Source organism: Salvelinus alpinus, chromosome 34 (assembly GCF_045679555.1).
Source record: "Salvelinus alpinus chromosome 34, SLU_Salpinus.1, whole genome shotgun sequence".
Taxonomy (NCBI): domain Eukaryota; kingdom Metazoa; phylum Chordata; class Actinopteri; order Salmoniformes; family Salmonidae; genus Salvelinus; species Salvelinus alpinus.
Window position 1 is genome coordinate 19,584,257 of NC_092119.1, and position 16,616 is coordinate 19,600,872.

The 16,616-nt window shown below is 45.9% G+C and overlaps 1 protein-coding gene and 1 long non-coding RNA gene across 2 annotated transcripts in view; one reads left to right on the top strand and one right to left on the bottom strand.

The window, feature by feature from the left end:
- Positions 1-16,616, bottom strand: part of LOC139563861 (rho GTPase-activating protein 5-like) — a 75,502-nt gene that overhangs the window by 45,504 nt on the left and 13,382 nt on the right. The gene's annotated exons all lie outside the window — the stretch shown is intronic.
- LOC139563862 (uncharacterized) overlaps positions 2,119-16,616 on the top strand; it is a 32,942-nt gene continuing 18,444 nt past the window's right edge. Inside the window, exons 1-2 of the long non-coding RNA XR_011672656.1 lie at positions 2,119-2,509; positions 2,599-2,654. This is a non-coding gene — a long non-coding RNA (uncharacterized lncRNA). The remainder of the gene's footprint in view (positions 2,510-2,598; positions 2,655-16,616) is intronic.

The window sequence follows — 16,616 nt, forward strand, 5'->3', positions numbered from 1 at the left end:
ATTTTAAACATTTCCTATTCAATATTGACTGTAGTACAGTGAGTATTCTTGAGGGCGAAATCTGTTGTTTGACATTGACGGCTAGCGTGAGTAACTCAGAGACTAGCATGACTGGGGCCTGACAATCATTGACCCATTGAGGAGCAGAGTAATCCCTGAGGCTGAGGAGAATGCTAAACAGGAAGCCGCAGCCCCATCTTCAGATCCAGGGACTAAGTGTGCACACACTCATGCATACACTATTGTGAAATAGCTGACTGATGCTTTTCCACTCAGCATAAAGTCACTTTGAAACCTGAAAAGGCATATGGTCATTTTAACTGCATCAAATCAAGCTTTATTTATACAGCACATTTCAGAAATAGAATGCAACGCAATGTGCTTCACAGGAAAAAACAATGAAAATAAAAGCTGCAATATTTACTACACAACAAACATAAAATAAAATCCAAAAGAATGACACAAACTGAACGATTAAAAGCACCCTAAGGAAAAGCAAAGCTAAAAAGATATGTTTTAAGATCTCTTTTATATATGTCCACAGTTTCGGCCCCCCTCAGGTTCTCTGGCAGGCTGTTCCAGAGGCTGGGGGCATAATAACTAAAGGCCTCTGCAGGCCTCTTAGAAGAATCTTAAAATGATTTCTAAAACTCACAGGCAGCCAGTGCAGAGACCTTAACACTGGTGTAATATGTGCTCACCATCTGGTCTTGGTCAGTACCCGTGTTGTAGCATTCTGTATGTTTTGCAGTTGACCAATGGCTTTCTTTGTTAGACCAGACAGGAGAGCATTACAGTAGTCAAGCCTGCTTGTAATAAAAGCATGGATGAGTCTCTCTGTATCAGCCTGAGAGAGAAACGGCTGCACCTTGGCAATGTTCCTCAGGTGGTAAAAAGCTATTTTGTTCACATTCCTAATGTGTGATTCGAAATTTAGTTCAGAATCTAAAATAACACCTAGGTTTTTTTACCTAGTGTTTTATCTTTATTGCCTGTGAATTCAAATGTGCAGCAGATTCTCTCTCTGTGCTTTGGCTCCAGCAATAAGTACCTCGGCCTTGTCTTGATTTATTTGGAGGAAGTTGTATAATAATATAATATATATAATATAATAATTTATCCGTGAGCTGCTCTGAGTCCTCTCTCTGCTCAGCCTCTTGCCTGGTGTCTGTTAGTAACGTTAAAGCACCAGTGATCCGTTCTGAGACCCAACTGATCAGCATCTTGCCTGGTGTCTGTTAGTAACGTTAAAGCACCAGTGATCCGTTCTGAGACCCAACTGATCAGCATTGTGCCTGGTGTCTGTTAGTAACATTACAATACCAGTGATCCGTTCTGAGACCCAACTGATCAGCATCTTGCCTGGTGTCTGTTAGTAACATTACAATACCGGTGATCTGTTCTGAGACTCAACTGATCAGCATCTTGCCTGGTGTCTGTTAGTAACATTACAATACCGGTGATCTGTTCTGAGACTCAACTGATCAGCATCTTGCCTGGTGTCTGTTAGTAACATTACAATACCGGTGATCCGTTCTGAGACCCTACTGATCAGCATCTTGCCTGGTGTCTGTTAATAAAATTACAATACCGGTGATCTATTCTGAGACCCAACTGATCAGCATCTTGCCTGGTGTCTGTTAGTAACATTACAATACCTGTGATCTGTTCTGAGACCCAACTGATCAGCCTCTTGCCTGGTGTCTGTTAATAACATTACAATACCGTTGATCTGTTCTGAGACTCAACTGATCAGCATCTTGCCTGGTGTCTGTTAATAACATTACAATACCGTTGATCTGTTCTGAGACCCTGATCAGGAAATACTGAGGTGAGGCCTCAACATGAAGGCTGACACAGAAGTGCTAACCAGGTCAATATTTCCAAATATAATTTGGTCTCAGTTACTTGAGTGTGACAAATGTAGGAGTAAATCCGTTATGCTCACAGAATACCAATGCACTCATCTCCTTTACTTACTGTATAACCTACGTTTTATGTACACAAATGTTACTTTGAGAAGACAGTCGTCCTGTAATGTGACCCCTCATCCATCTGTTGTGGGTTAAAGGGGAATTTTACACCAAATAAATGTTCATGTGTATTTCTAGTCTCCAAATATCATAATTTACTGTACGGTTGCATCATAGCTATCGAAACACCCCGTCTGTAAAAAAAGGTTGCATAGCCTCGTCAAATCATCATACAAGCCTTTGCACTTCGAACCTGCCCTTCTATGCCAGTGATTCTCAGAAAGCTGCACACTCTAGCTGACTCCACCTCTTGCTAGTAGTTAAAATGATCTTCTATGTTTAGTAGAGCCCATGCCCGCGACGTTCAGGCCATACCATTGCTTCTGTCCGAAAACCAAAGTTTGAAATAACTGCATTAGTAAATCCATTCGCTGCTCCTCACTATGTCACCCGCTCCCTGCAGGCTGCATGTGCTCTGTGTGTGTGAACAATGGCTCCGCTTGGGGTGCTCAATGACGAGACATGAGAACACGGCTGTAAGCTACTTTTCATCACTTTAAACTATGACAAAACTCAACGAACATTATTTTCTGTGAAATAATCTCTCCTGTGTTATATAACCCAGTGCCACCGACGCAGGCCGCTCCCGAGGACTGTGGGCTCTCATTCTCCGAGGTCGACGTAAGTAAGATATTTAAGCATGTTAACCCTCGCAGTGCTGCCAGCCCAGATGGAATCCCTAGCCGCGTCCTCAGAGCATGTGCAGACCAGCTGGCTGGAGTGTTTTTCAGACATATCCCAGTCTGCTGTCCCCACATGCTTCAAGATGTCCACCATTGTTTCTGTACCCAAGAAAGCTAAGGTAACTGAACTAAATTACTATCACCCCGTAGTACTCACTTCTGTCATCATGAAGTGTTTTGAAAGTCTAGTTAAGGATCATATCACCTCCACCCTCCCTGACACCTTAGACCCACTTCAATTTGCATACCGTCCAAATAGATCCACAGATGATGCAATCGCCATTGCACTGCACACTGCCCTATCCCATCTGGACAAAAGGAATACCTATGTAAGAATGCTGTTCATTGACTACAGCTCAGCCTTCAACACCATAGTACCCTCCAAGATCTTCATTAACCTCTCTTGGGGACGTGAGATGTTAGCATCCCACCTCTTCAACAGCTAGTGAAACTGCTGGGCGCCAAATTCAAATACAGAAATACTCATTATAAAAATTCAGAAAACAAAACATAGGTTTAAAGATTAACTTCTTGTGAATCAAACCACGGTGTCAGATTTAAAAAATGCTTTACGGCGAAAGCATACCTTACGATTATTTGAGAACATAGCCCAGCAGACAAATCATTACAAACAGTAACCAGCCAAGTAGAAGAGTTACACAAGTCAGAAATAGAGATAACATTAATCCCTTACCTTTGATGATCTTCATATGGTTCCACTCAGCAGACATTCATTTACTCAATAAATTTTCCTTTTGTTCGATAAAGTCTCTTTATATCCAAAAACCTCAGTTTTGTTTGCGCGTTTTCTTCAGTAATCCACAGGCTCAAACGCAGTCAAAACAGGCAGACAAAAAATCAAAATTGTATCCGTAAAGTTCATAGAAACATGTCAAAAGATGTTTATATTCAATCCTCAGGTTGTTTTTAGCCTAAATAATCGATAATATTTCAAATCAAATCAAATTTTATTTGTCACATACACATGGTTAGCAGATGTTAATGCGAGTGTAGCGAAATGCTTGTGCTTCTAGTTCTGACAATGCAGTAATAACTAACGAGTAATCTAACCTAACAATTCCACAACTACTACCTTATACACACAAGTGTAAAGGGATAAAGAATATGTACATAAAGATATATGAATAAGTGATGGTACAGAAAGGCATAGGCAAGATGCAGTAGATGGTATCGAGTACAGTATATACATATGAGATGAGTAATGTAGGGTATGTAAACATAAAAGTGGCATAGTTTAAAGTGGCTAGTGATACATGTATTACATAAAGATGGCAAGATGCAGTAGATGATATAGAGTACAGTATATACATATACATTATATTAAGTGGCATTGTTTAAAGTGGCTAGTGATACATTTTTGATCAATTCCCATCAATTTCCATTATTAAACTGAGCTGGAGTTGAGTCAGTATGTTGGCAGCAGCCACTCAATGTTAGTGGTGGCTGTTTAACAGTCTGATGGCCTTGAGATAGAAGCTGTTTTTCAGTCTCTCGGTCCCTGCTTTGATGCACCTGTACTGACCTCGCCTTCTGGATGATAGCGGGGTGAACAGGCAGTGGCTCGGGTGGTTGTTGTCCTTGATGATCTTCATGGCCTTCCTGTGACATCGGGTGGTGTAGGTGTCCTGGAGGGCAGGTAGTTTGCCCCCAGTGATGCGTTGTGCAGACCTCACTACCCTCTGGAGAGCCTTCCGGTTGTGGGCGGAGGAGTTGCCGTACCAGGCGGTGATACAGCCCGACAGGATGCTCTCGATTGTGCATCTGTAGAAGTTTGTGAGTGCTTTTGGTGACAAGCCGAATTTCTTCAGCCTCCTGAGGTTCACAACGCTGTCTGTGTGGGTGGACCAATTCAGTTTGTCCGTGATGTGTACGCCGAGGAACTTAAAACTTACTACCCTCTCCACTACTGTCCCATCGATGTGGATAGGGGGGTGCTCCCTCTGCTGTTTCCTGAAGTCCACAATCATCTCCTTTGTTTTGTTGACGTTGAGTGTGAGGTTATTTTCCTGACACCACACTCCGAGGGCCCTCACCTCCTCCCTGTAGACCGTCTCGTCGTTGTTGGTAATCAAGCCTACCACTGTTGTGTCGTCCGCAAACTTGATGATTGAGTTGGAGGCGTGCATGGCCACGCAGTCGTGGGTGAACAGGGAGTACAGGAGAGGGCTCAGAACTCACCCTTGTGGGGCCCCAGTGTTGAGGATCAGCGGGGTGGAGATGTTGTTACCTACCCTCACCACCTGGGGGCGGCCCGTCAGGAAGTCCAGGACCCAGTTGCACAGGGCGGGGTCGAGACCCAGGGTCTCGAGCTTGATGACAAGTTTGGAGGGTACTATGGTGTTAAATGCTGAGCTGTAGTCGATGAACAGCATTCTCACATATGTATTCCTCTTGTCCAGATGGGTTAGGGCAGTGTGCAGTGTGGTTGCGATTGCGTCGTCTGTGGACCTATTGGGGCGGTAAGCAAATTGGAGTGGGTCTAGGGTGTCAGGTAGGGTGGAGGTGATATGGTCCTTGACTAGTCTCTCAAAGCACTTCATGATGACGGAAGTGAGTGCTACGGGGCGGTAGTTGTTTAGCTCAGTTACCTTAGCTTTCTTGGGAACAGGAACAATGGTGGCCCTCTTGAAGCATGTGGGAACAGCAGACTGCGATAAGGTTTGATTGAATATGTCCGTAAACACACCAGCCAGCTGGGATGGGATGCCGTCTGGGCCTGCAGCCTTGCGAGGGTTAACATGTTTAAATGTTTTACTCACGTCGGCAGTGAAGGAGAGTCCGCAGGTTTGGGTAGCGGGCCGCGGGCCGTGTCAGTGGCACTGTATTGTCCTCAAAGCGAGCAAAGAAGTTATTTAGTCTGTCTGGGAGCAAGACATCCTGGTCCACGACGGGGCTGGTTTTCTTTTTGTAATCCGTGATTGACTGTAGACCCTGCCACATACCTCTTGTGTCTGAGCCGTTGAATTGCAACTCTACTTTGTCACTATACTGACGCTTAGCTTGTTTGATTGCCTTGCGGAGGGAATAGCTACACTGTTTGTATTCGGTCATGTTTCCGGTCACCTTGCCCTGGTTAAAAGCAGTGGTTCTCGCTTTCAGTTTCGCGCGAATACTGCCATCAATCCACGGTTTCTGGTTTGGGAATGTTTTTATAGTTGCTGTGGGTACGACATCGCCGATGCACTTTCTAATGAACTTGCTCACCGAATCAGCGTATTTGTCAATGTTGTTGCTGGACGCAATGCGGAACATATCCCAATCCACGTGATCGAAGCAGTCTTGAAGCGTGGAATCAGATTGGTCGGACCAGCGTTGAACAGGCCTGAGCGCGGGAGCTTCTTGTTTTAGTTTCTGTCTGTAGGCTGGAAGCAACAAAATGGAGTCGTGGTCAGCTTTTCCGAAAGGAGGGCGGGGGAGGGCCTTATATGCGTCGCGGAAGTTAGAATAACAATGATCCAGGGTTTTACCAGCCCTGGTAGCACAATCGATATGCTGATAGAATTTAGGGAGTCTTGTTTTCAGATTAGCCTTGTTAAAATCCCCAGCTACAATGAATGCAGCCTCAGGATATGTGGTTTCCAGTTTATATAGAGTCAAATAAAGTTTGTTCAGGGCCATCGATGTGTCTGCTTGGGGGGGTATATATACGGCTGTGATTATAATCGAAGAGAATTCCCTTGGTAGATAATGCGGTCGACATTTGATTGTGAGGAATTCTAAGTCAGGTGAACAGAAGGACTTGAGTTCCTGTATGTAGTTATGGTCACACCACGTCTCGTTAATCATAAGGCAAACCCCCCCGACAAAAACGTCGTCAATATAAAAGGTAAACAAGAAAGGCACTCTCTCGGTTGCGCGCAAGAAAAAGCTCTGTGACACTTTAGGGTCCACTCATTCAGACTGCTCTTACTTACTCATTTTTCAGAATACAAGCCTGAAACAATTTCTAAAATTGTTGACATCTATTGGAAGGCATAGGAACTGCAATTTGAGTCCTAAGTCAATGGATACTGTAATGGCATTGAATAGAAAACTACAAAACCAAAAGAAAAACTACTTCCCGAATTGATTTTTCTCAGGTTTTCGCCTGCCAAATCAGTTCTGTTATACTCACAGACACTATTTTAACAGTTTTGGAAACTTTAGAGTGTTTTCCATCCAAATCGACCAGTTATATGCATATCATATCTTCTGGGCCCGAGAAGCAGGCAGTTTAATTTGGGTATGCTTTTCATCCAAAATTCCGAATGCTGCCCCCTACCCTAGAGAAGTTAAGCTCGAGGCCCTGGGTCTGAACCCCGCCGTGTGCAACTGGGTCCTGGACTTCCTGACGGGCCGCCCCCAGGTGGTGACAACACCACTTCGCTGATCCTCAGCACAGTGGCCCCACAAGGGTGCATGCTCAGCCCTCTCCTGTACTGACATAACAATAGTAGGCCTGATTACCAACAATGACGACACAGCCTACAGAAAGGTGGTGAGGGACCTGACAGAGTGGTGCCAGGAAAATAACCTCTCACTCAACGTCAACAAAACGAAGGAGCTGATTGTGGACTTCAGGAGACAGCCGAGGGAGCACGCTCCATCCACATCGACGGGGCCGCAGTGGAGAAGGTGAAAAGCTTCAAGTTTCTCAGCGTACACATCCCTGATAATCTGAAATAGTCCACCCACACAGACAGTGTGGTGAAGAAGGCGCAACAGCGCCTCTTCAACCTCAGGAGGCTGAAGAAATTCAGCTAGGCCCCCTAAGACCCTCACAAACTCTTACAGATCCATCATTGAGAGCATCCTGTTGGGCTGTGTCACCGCCTGGTATGGCAACTGCACCGCCCGCAACCGCAGGGCTCTCCAGAGGGTGGTGCGGTCTGCCCAAAGCATCACCGGGTGCACACTGCCTGCCAGGACACCTACAGCACCCGATGTCACAGGAAGGACACATCAACCACCTGAGCCACGGCCTGTTCACCCCGCTATCTTCAAGAAGGCGAGGTCAGTACAGGTGCATCAACGCTGGGGACGAGAGACTAAAAAACATCTCAAGGCTTCAGACTGTTAAATAGCCATCACTAGCTGGCTACCGCCCGGTTACTCAACCCTGCACCTTACTGCCTCTAAGGTGGAATCACTGGTCACTTTAATAATTTCATATGTATATACTGTGTTCTAGTCAATGCCATCCTATTCAACTATTGCTGTGTATATACACTATTCTATCCTATGTATTCTACAGATATACTCAATATTCTATCCACATACTGTCCATTATGTCTATAATTTCTATACATCCCATTACATATATACACCTACCTTTACAGAGATTTGGGTTCACTTTGAAATTTCCTTGTTTATGAAAGAACAGCAGATTTTTTGTCCATTAAAATAACATAACATTTATCAGAAATACAGTGTAGACATTGTTAATGTTGTAAATTACTATTGTAGCTGGAAACGGCAGATGTTTTAATGGAATACCTACATAGGCGTACAGAGGCCCATTATCAGCAACCATCACTCCTGTGTTCCAATGGCACATTGTGTTAGCTAATCCAAGTTTATCATTTTAAAAGGCTAATTGATCATTAGAAAACCCTTTTGCAATTATGTTAGCACAGCTGAAAACTGTTGTGCTAATTAAAGAAGCAATAAAACTGGCCTTCTTTAGACTAGTTGAGTATCTGGAGCATCAGCATTTGTGAGTTCGATTACAGGCTTAAAATGACTAGAAACAAAGAACTTTCTTCTGAAACTCGTCAGTCTATTCTTGTTCTGAGTAATGAAGGCTATTTCATGCGAGAAATTGCCAAGAAACTGAAGATCTCGTACAACGCAGTGTACTACTCCCTTCACAGAAGGCTCTAACCAGAACAGAAAGAGGAGTGGGAGGCCCCGGTGCACAACTGAGCAAGAGGACAAGTACATTAGAGTGTCTAGTTTGAGAAACAGACGCCTCACAAGTCCTTCATTAAATAGTACCCGCAAAACATCAGTCTCAACGTCAACAGCGAAGAGGCGACTTCAGGATGCTGGATGCTGGCCTTCTCGGCAGAGTTGCCCATCTTAATCTGTTATTTTTATTGGCCAGTCTGAGATATGGCTTTTTCTTTGCCTCTTCACTGTTGACGTTGAGACTGGTGTTTTGCGGGTACTATTTAATGAAGCTGCCAGTTGAGGACTTGTGAGGCATCTGTTTCTCAAACTAGACAATGTACTTGACCTCTTGCTCAGTTGTGCACCGGGGCCTCCCAATCCTCTTTCTATTCTGCTCTCTCTCTATGTGACCCAAGCCTAAGTACTAGTATGCGTCAGTCTGAACATGCTTCTTATGCACATATGTGCAGTCAGTCATTATTTCATTCTCTTTTCCTTTCCATCCATCCATAGCGGCAGGAGAGAGAAAGTGAGAGAGCGAGAGAGAGACATGGAGAGAGAAAATGGGAAGCAACGGGTGTCTGTTAATTGAATGTGATTGCTCATTTTGTTTCAGCATTCCTCAGACTCTTAATGAAGCCAGCTGCCCTCTTCCTGCACTCTGCAGCACTGTGCTGTTGTATGTTATGTTCAGCGATCCGATGATAGCCTAATACCTATAAGAACTATTTTATTAGCACACAACTTCCAGTCCAGTTGAAACTAAGGCCCCCAGAGCTAAATCCAGGCCCTGTCTGAGTCATGTCAGGCCCTTGTCATTTAAAACTAATAGAAGTCACAGTATTTGGGTGAGCCTGATCTGTAGGGAAAGGCCTCTCTCTCAGGTCTCCATCCCCATTCTACCAGTTCTAGTGTCCACAACACCATGCAAAGCCCCTCATCCCCCAGTCACTACAATCTAGTGAGGGTCACACAGACAGCAAGAAACAAGCAAACTTGTTGAATGAGTAGTGTCTTCAGGTAGAGAAAGAAAACATTTAAAAACTAGACACAATGACTGACACGTGAAGATGTATGACAGTGTTTCCACTAGTGCCGGCGTGAAGATGTATGACAGTGTTTCCACTAGTGCCGGCGTGAAGATGTATGACAGTGTTTCCACTAGTGCCGGCGTGAAGATGTATGACAGTGTTTCCACTAGTGCCGGCGTGAAAATGTATGACAGTGTTTCCACTAGCGCCGGCGTGAAGATGTATGACAGTGTTTCCACTAGTGCCGGCGTGAAGATGTATGACAGTGTTTCCACTAGCGCCGGCGTGAAGATGTATGACAGTGTTTCCACTAGTGCCGGCGTGAAGATGTATGACAGTGTTTCCACTAGTGCCGGCGTGAAGATGTATGACAGTGTTTCCACTAGCGCCGGCGTGAAGATGTATGACAGTGTTTCCACTAGTGCCGGCGTGAAGATGTATGACAGTGTTTCCACTAGCGCCGGCGTGAAGATGTATGACAGTGTTTCCACTAGTGCCGGCGTGAAGATGTATGACAGTGTTTCCACTAGTGCCGGCGTGAAAATGTATGACAGTGTTTCCACTAGCGCCGGCGTGAAGATGTATGACAGTGTTTCTACTAGCGCCGGCGTGAAGATGTATGACAGTGTTTCCACTAGTGCCGGCGTGAAGATGTATGACAGTGTTTCCACTAGTGCCGGCGTGAAGATGTATGACAGTGTTTCCACTAGTGCCGGCGTGAAGATGTATGACAGTGTTTCCACTAGTGCCGGCGTGAAGATGTATGACAGTGTTTCCACTAGCGCCGGCGTGAAGATGTATGACAGTGTTTCCACTAGTGCCGGCGTGATGCACCTGTACTGACCTCGCCTTCTGGATGATAGCGGGGTGAACAGGCAGTGGCTCGGTGGTTGTTGTCCTTGATGATCTTCATGGCCTTCCTGTGACATCGGGTGGTGTAGGTGTCCTGGAGGGCAGGTAGTTTGCCCCCAGTGATGCGTTGTGCAGACCTCACTACCCTCTGGAGAGCCTTCCGGTTGTGGGCGGAGGAGTTGCCGTACCAGGCGGTGATACAGCCCGACAGGATGCTCTCGATTGTGCATCTGTAGAAGTTTGTGAGTGCTTTTGGTGACAAGCCGAATTTCTTCAGCCTCCTGAGGTTCACAACGCTGTCTGTGTGGGTGGACCAATTCAGTTTGTCCGTGATGTGTACGCCGAGGAACTTAAAACTTACTACCCTCTCCACTACTGTCCCATCGATGTGGATAGGGGGGTGCTCCCTCTGCTGTTTCCTGAAGTCCACAATCATCTCCTTTGTTTTGTTGACGTTGAGTGTGAGGTTATTTTCCTGACACCACACTCCGAGGGCCCTCACCTCCTCCCTGTAGACCGTCTCGTCGTTGTTGGTAATCAAGCCTACCACTGTTGTGTCGTCCGCAAACTTGATGATTGAGTTGGAGGCGTGCATGGCCACGCAGTCGTGGGTGAACAGGGAGTACAGGAGAGGGCTCAGAACTCACCCTTGTGGGGCCCCAGTGTTGAGGATCAGCGGGGTGGAGATGTTGTTACCTACCCTCACCACCTGGGGGCGGCCCGTCAGGAAGTCCAGGACCCAGTTGCACAGGGCGGGGTCGAGACCCAGGGTCTCGAGCTTGATGACAAGTTTGGAGGGTACTATGGTGTTAAATGCTGAGCTGTAGTCGATGAACAGCATTCTCACATATGTATTCCTCTTGTCCAGATGGGTTAGGGCAGTGTGCAGTGTGGTTGCGATTGCGTCGTCTGTGGACCTATTGGGGCGGTAAGCAAATTGGAGTGGGTCTAGGGTGTCAGGTAGGGTGGAGGTGATATGGTCCTTGACTAGTCTCTCAAAGCACTTCATGATGACGGAAGTGAGTGCTACGGGGCGGTAGTTGTTTAGCTCAGTTACCTTAGCTTTCTTGGGAACAGGAACAATGGTGGCCCTCTTGAAGCATGTGGGAACAGCAGACTGCGATAAGGTTTGATTGAATATGTCCGTAAACACACCAGCCAGCTGGGATGGGATGCCGTCTGGGCCTGCAGCCTTGCGAGGGTTAACATGTTTAAATGTTTTACTCACGTCGGCAGTGAAGGAGAGTCCGCAGGTTTGGGTAGCGGGCCGCGGGCCGTGTCAGTGGCACTGTATTGTCCTCAAAGCGAGCAAAGAAGTTATTTAGTCTGTCTGGGAGCAAGACATCCTGGTCCACGACGGGGCTGGTTTTCTTTTTGTAATCCGTGATTGACTGTAGACCCTGCCACATACCTCTTGTGTCTGAGCCGTTGAATTGCAACTCTACTTTGTCACTATACTGACGCTTAGCTTGTTTGATTGCCTTGCGGAGGGAATAGCTACACTGTTTGTATTCGGTCATGTTTCCGGTCACCTTGCCCTGGTTAAAAGCAGTGGTTCTCGCATTCAGTTTCGCGCGAATACTGCCATCAATCCACGGTTTCTGGTTTGGGAATGTTTTTATAGTTGCTGTGGGTACGACATCGCCGATGCACTTTCTAATGAACTTGCTCACCGAATCAGCGTATTTGTCAATGTTGTTGCTGGACGCAATGCGGAACATATCCCAATCCACGTGATCGAAGCAGTCTTGAAGCGTGGAATCAGATTGGTCGGACCAGCGTTGAACAGGCCTGAGCGCGGGAGCTTCTTGTTTTAGTTTCTGTCTGTAGGCTGGAAGCAACAAAATGGAGTCGTGGTCAGCTTTTCCGAAAGGAGGGCGGGGGAGGGCCTTATATGCGTCGCGGAAGTTAGAATAACAATGATCCAGGGTTTTACCAGCCCTGGTAGCACAATCGATATGCTGATAGAATTTAGGGAGTCTTGTTTTCAGATTAGCCTTGTTAAAATCCCCAGCTACAATGAATGCAGCCTCAGGATATGTGGTTTCCAGTTTATATAGAGTCAAATAAAGTTTGTTCAGGGCCATCGATGTGTCTGCTTGGGGGGGTATATATACGGCTGTGATTATAATCGAAGAGAATTCCCTTGGTAGATAATGCGGTCGACATTTGATTGTGAGGAATTCTAAGTCAGGTGAACAGAAGGACTTGAGTTCCTGTATGTAGTTATGGTCACACCACGTCTCGTTAATCATAAGGCAAACCCCCCCGACAAAAACGTCGTCAATATAAAAGGTAAACAAGAAAGGCACTCTCTCGGTTGCGCGCAAGAAAAAGCTCTGTGACACTTTAGGGTCCACTCATTCAGACTGCTCTTACTTACTCATTTTTCAGAATACAAGCCTGAAACAATTTCTAAAATTGTTGACATCTATTGGAAGGCATAGGAACTGCAATTTGAGTCCTAAGTCAATGGATACTGTAATGGCATTGAATAGAAAACTACAAAACCAAAAGAAAAACTACTTCCCGAATTGATTTTTCTCAGGTTTTCGCCTGCCAAATCAGTTCTGTTATACTCACAGACACTATTTTAACAGTTTTGGAAACTTTAGAGTGTTTTCCATCCAAATCGACCAGTTATATGCATATCATATCTTCTGGGCCCGAGAAGCAGGCAGTTTAATTTGGGTATGCTTTTCATCCAAAATTCCGAATGCTGCCCCCTACCCTAGAGAAGTTAAGCTCGAGGCCCTGGGTCTGAACCCCGCCGTGTGCAACTGGGTCCTGGACTTCCTGACGGGCCGCCCCCAGGTGGTGACAACACCACTTCGCTGATCCTCAGCACAGTGGCCCCACAAGGGTGCATGCTCAGCCCTCTCCTGTACTGACATAACAATAGTAGGCCTGATTACCAACAATGACGACACAGCCTACAGAAAGGTGGTGAGGGACCTGACAGAGTGGTGCCAGGAAAATAACCTCTCACTCAACGTCAACAAAACGAAGGAGCTGATTGTGGACTTCAGGAGACAGCCGAGGGAGCACGCTCCATCCACATCGACGGGGCCGCAGTGGAGAAGGTGAAAAGCTTCAAGTTTCTCAGCGTACACATCCCTGATAATCTGAAATAGTCCACCCACACAGACAGTGTGGTGAAGAAGGCGCAACAGCGCCTCTTCAACCTCAGGAGGCTGAAGAAATTCAGCTAGGCCCCCTAAGACCCTCACAAACTCTTACAGATCCATCATTGAGAGCATCCTGTTGGGCTGTGTCACCGCCTGGTATGGCAACTGCACCGCCCGCAACCGCAGGGCTCTCCAGAGGGTGGTGCGGTCTGCCCAAAGCATCACCGGGTGCACACTGCCTGCCAGGACACCTACAGCACCCGATGTCACAGGAAGGACACATCAACCACCTGAGCCACGGCCTGTTCACCCCGCTATCTTCAAGAAGGCGAGGTCAGTACAGGTGCATCAACGCTGGGGACGAGAGACTAAAAAACATCTCAAGGCTTCAGACTGTTAAATAGCCATCACTAGCTGGCTACCGCCCGGTTACTCAACCCTGCACCTTACTGCCTCTAAGGTGGAATCACTGGTCACTTTAATAATTTCATATGTATATACTGTGTTCTAGTCAATGCCATCCTATTCAACTATTGCTGTGTATATACACTATTCTATCCTATGTATTCTACAGATATACTCAATATTCTATCCACATACTGTCCATTATGTCTATAATTTCTATACATCCCATTACATATATACACCTACCTTTACAGAGATTTGGGTTCACTTTGAAATTTCCTTGTTTATGAAAGAACAGCAGATTTTTTGTCCATTAAAATAACATAACATTTATCAGAAATACAGTGTAGACATTGTTAATGTTGTAAATTACTATTGTAGCTGGAAACGGCAGATGTTTTAATGGAATACCTACATAGGCGTACAGAGGCCCATTATCAGCAACCATCACTCCTGTGTTCCAATGGCACATTGTGTTAGCTAATCCAAGTTTATCATTTTAAAAGGCTAATTGATCATTAGAAAACCCTTTTGCAATTATGTTAGCACAGCTGAAAACTGTTGTGCTAATTAAAGAAGCAATAAAACTGGCCTTCTTTAGACTAGTTGAGTATCTGGAGCATCAGCATTTGTGAGTTCGATTACAGGCTTAAAATGACTAGAAACAAAGAACTTTCTTCTGAAACTCGTCAGTCTATTCTTGTTCTGAGTAATGAAGGCTATTTCATGCGAGAAATTGCCAAGAAACTGAAGATCTCGTACAACGCAGTGTACTACTCCCTTCACAGAAGGCTCTAACCAGAACAGAAAGAGGAGTGGGAGGCCCCGGTGCACAACTGAGCAAGAGGACAAGTACATTAGAGTGTCTAGTTTGAGAAACAGACGCCTCACAAGTCCTTCATTAAATAGTACCCGCAAAACATCAGTCTCAACGTCAACAGCGAAGAGGCGACTTCAGGATGCTGGATGCTGGCCTTCTCGGCAGAGTTGCCCATCTTAATCTGTTATTTTTATTGGCCAGTCTGAGATATGGCTTTTTCTTTGCCTCTTCACTGTTGACGTTGAGACTGGTGTTTTGCGGGTACTATTTAATGAAGCTGCCAGTTGAGGACTTGTGAGGCATCTGTTTCTCAAACTAGACAATGTACTTGACCTCTTGCTCAGTTGTGCACCGGGGCCTCCCAATCCTCTTTCTATTCTGCTCTCTCTCTATGTGACCCAAGCCTAAGTACTAGTATGCGTCAGTCTGAACATGCTTCTTATGCACATATGTGCAGTCAGTCATTATTTCATTCTCTTTTCCTTTCCATCCATCCATAGCGGCAGGAGAGAGAAAGTGAGAGAGCGAGAGAGAGACATGGAGAGAGAAAATGGGAAGCAACGGGTGTCTGTTAATTGAATGTGATTGCTCATTTTGTTTCAGCATTCCTCAGACTCTTAATGAAGCCAGCTGCCCTCTTCCTGCACTCTGCAGCACTGTGCTGTTGTATGTTATGTTCAGCGATCCGATGATAGCCTAATACCTATAAGAACTATTTTATTAGCACACAACTTCCAGTCCAGTTGAAACTAAGGCCCCCAGAGCTAAATCCAGGCCCTGTCTGAGTCATGTCAGGCCCTTGTCATTTAAAACTAATAGAAGTCACAGTATTTGGGTGAGCCTGATCTGTAGGGAAAGGCCTCTCTCTCAGGTCTCCATCCCCATTCTACCAGTTCTAGTGTCCACAACACCATGCAAAGCCCCTCATCCCCCAGTCACTACAATCTAGTGAGGGTCACACAGACAGCAAGAAACAAGCAAACTTGTTGAATGAGTAGTGTCTTCAGGTAGAGAAAGAAAACATTTAAAAACTAGACACAATGACTGACACGTGAAGATGTATGACAGTGTTTCCACTAGTGCCGGCGTGAAGATGTATGACAGTGTTTCCACTAGTGCCGGCGTGAAGATGTATGACAGTGTTTCCACTAGCGCCGGCGTGAAGATGTATGACAGTGTTTCCACTAGCGCCGGCGTGAAGATGTATGACAGTGTTTCCACTAGTGCCGGCGTGAAGATGTATGACAGTGTTTCCACTAGTGCCGGCGTGAAAATGTATGACAGTGTTTCCACTAGCGCCGGCGTGAAGATGTATGACAGTGTTTCTACTAGCGCCGGCGTGAAGATGTATGACAGTGTTTCCACTAGTGCCGGCGTGAAGATGTATGACAGTGTTTCCACTAGTGCCGGCGTGAAGATGTATGACAGTGTTTCCACTAGTGCCGGCGTGAAGATGTATGACAGTGTTTCCACTAGTGCCGGCGTGAAGATGTATGACAGTGTTTCCACTAGTGCCGGCGTGAAGATGTATGACAGTGTTTCCACTAGTGCCGGCGTGAAGATGTATGACAGTGTTTCCACTAGCGCCGGCGTGAAGATGTATGACAGTGTTTCCACTAGTGCCGGCGTGAAGATGTATGACAGTGTTTCCACTAGCGCCGGCGTGAAGATGTATGACAGTGTTTCCACTAGTGCCGGCGTGAAGATGTATGACAGTGTTTCCACTAGCGCCGGCGTGAAGATGTATGACAGTGTTTCCACTAGTGCCGGCG